This window comes from Stegostoma tigrinum, unplaced genomic scaffold (genome assembly GCF_030684315.1).
Source record: "Stegostoma tigrinum isolate sSteTig4 unplaced genomic scaffold, sSteTig4.hap1 scaffold_67, whole genome shotgun sequence".
Lineage (NCBI taxonomy): Eukaryota > Metazoa > Chordata > Chondrichthyes > Orectolobiformes > Stegostomatidae > Stegostoma > Stegostoma tigrinum.
Genome location: NW_026728611.1, coordinates 2,260,890 through 2,263,625, shown reverse-complemented (window position 1 = coordinate 2,263,625; position 2,736 = coordinate 2,260,890). Strand labels below are relative to the sequence as shown.

Here is a 2,736-nt window from a genome sequence, read left to right as displayed (position 1 = left end):
TGGAATAGCAAAAAGGAACACCTTTTTCCCTCCCGTTACTTCTTCAATCTGTAGTGTGTAGAGTGCTATTTGTTGTATCCACATCACAGCACATTTGTTCTTCATCGGCTAATGAAGCTCGTACCTGATCTATCTGATCAAATACATAGACCTTTTCAACCATTTTATCCAACTCCCTCACAATTTTAAACTTTTCGATCATTGAGACCATCGGCAAATTGATGCAGAAACAGAAGTAAGCCAGTCGGCTCATCGAGTCTGCTCCACTATTCAATGTTGTCATGGCTGCTCTGATAATCTTCAACTCCAATCTCCTGCCCCACGTGAAGAACCCTTGGTCTCCTGACTGATTAAACATCCGTCTAGCTCAGCTTGAAAGTAATCAACAATTCAGAGAGAGAATTCCAAACAATTACTGGGTTCTGAGCAACACAATTCCTCCTCGTTTCAGAATTAAATGGGCAATGCCTTGTTCTGAAATAGTGTCCTTTGGCCCTCAACTCTCACACTAAAGCAAACCACATGTCCATATCTACTCTTTCAATGTTCCAAAGAATATTAAATGTTTATAAATGTTATTGTGTGGTTATAAATCTCCCAATCCCTAGGCTCCGTTGTTCCAAGGAGAACAAACCCACACTAATCAAGCATTCTGTTCCATTTTATCCAGTCTTGGGAAAATGTCAGGTTATCTCCTGCAATGTCCATGAATATTTTTAAGGGAGATTTACAATGATTCTGTGAAACAAGTGGTTTAGCATTTATCAGGCATATGCAGGGTTCGGGATTTAGGGTCAGAATCAGATTTACTCGAAAATATAGAACAGAGGGGCATTGAGTTTCTCTGATTCCAGGCCAGGGAACTAGGATTATATGGTCGTCTGCAGCAGTAGTCACTTCCTGGTCTGAGGAAACCGCTGGTATAACTGTTGTAAAACTCAAACACTCATTGAAAATACACCCAATATTGCACTCCAGCAAAAAATAACATTTGCACATGAAAATGAATCACATTCACCAAGTGAATATAAGAAAGGAAGTCTTCATTTTAAGCACTACGAAATCAGAGTATGATGCGGACACTCAGCACTTCCAGTGCACTTCGAAATCTTGGACGGCCTCCGACTTCAAAACCATTTTTTCTACACTACTCGCTGAGATCTTGACTTCTTTAAAACCTGTTGAAATCTATCAATGACAGCCTTTTACAAACTCAGTACTTAGTATTCACGACTTTCCGGACTCAGAATTCCAAAGATTCTCCCTATTATGTGTTTGCCTCAGTTTGCTGTTTGGCAAGTATTCCTGTTGTGTGCCTAGTGCTGCTCCTGTCACGCCCTATAGCACTACGCTTATTTCCTGTTCCCTGAGGCCTCATTGTGCAGTGATGTGATCATTTTGTGGTCCTTACTGTATGATGTGGCTGCAGCTGCTCTTGTTCGAATCCGGCCACGGCATTAACTGTGGTACTCAATTTCCCCATAACATGTGCGAAAGGAAGACAATGAGGGATCAATATAAATTCCAGAGAGCATGCTCATGGAGGCGTGTTCACTGCTGATGTTGTGACAGTGAACATCACCCAGAGCAGCTTTTATTAGCATAGACCAGTGACGCTTGAAGGGTCAGGTTCGGGAAAATGACAAGACAGCGATGTTCAGTGCAACAGGTGTCATTTCAAAAGACCAGTTTCTGCATTGTGCAGCTCATTTGTTAGGTTTGCCTCGTTTAGCAGGTCGAAATTGTCTGCTCTGTAAACACGTACGAGCCATTAATATCTGTTGAGTAGAGAGCTGGTCCCAGTACCGACTTCTGGGAACAGCAGAATGTACTCTCCTCGAGTCTGAAAAACAATTCCTCACAGACAATGTCACGTCCCAGCTGTCACCAGGCTTTTCATTCAATCGGCTCCAATTCTTCGTTGAATTCAATTCAATAGATCGTAGAATCCCTACAGTGTGAAAACATGCCGTTGGGCACATCCAGTCCTCACCGACCCTCAGAGCATGTCACCCAGACCCATTCTCCAGAACCCACTTAATCTTGTCATTGACTAATTTCTTCATTTGTGTTCAGCTCATGACAGCAATGTGTCACAATAGGAGTGACCCACAGGTCATACCATACTCTGGAAATCATACCCCGCTGCATATCATTTCAAAAACACGAGGGAGAAATACTTGCTGCTCTGCACAGTTTAAGTGAGAGAAACATGAGGTTTTGATGAGATGACATGTCACCCTCTTTAAGTATCTGACGAGATGGCCGAGAGGTTAAGGCGATGGACTGCTAATCCATTGCGCTCTGCGCGCGTGGGTTCGAATCCCACTCTCGTCGCTTTTCCCACTTATTTCACTGCTGCTGATCTTCTTTCTGTATCATGAGTTTCAAATGAAGTGAAGCTTGAATCCAATTGTGTCAGTTTATCTGGCCGGAGATTCTTGATCAGTCGATTTTATTGTAAAGGTGAAATAAAGAGTTTGAACTTGTTGTCTAACATCTAATCAAGTGCAGGTTGAATTCCAACAATTATAAGGAACATGATTTTCCTTCCCATTATTCCTCCCAAGTTGTGCTCCAATGAATTTCCATCGAATGAAAGAGAAACTGGTAAAATAAATGTGACAAAATAGTGGAAGCACAGGTTTATACAGTGGGATTGTTGATGTGTATTTTAAACTAACACAAAGTTCTGACTGATATTTCAGACAATCCGTACTAAACCGACCGTGAGAC

General features: G+C 42.0%; 1 non-coding gene across 1 annotated transcript; it reads left to right on the top strand.

Annotated features, from left to right (window-relative positions):
• Positions 1-2,255: 2,255 nt before the first annotated feature.
• On the top strand, positions 2,256-2,337 carry trnas-gcu (transfer RNA serine (anticodon GCU)). Its single transcript has one exon. It is a non-coding gene; the product is annotated as a tRNA-Ser (tRNA).
• The last annotated feature ends 399 nt before the right edge of the window (positions 2,338-2,736 follow it).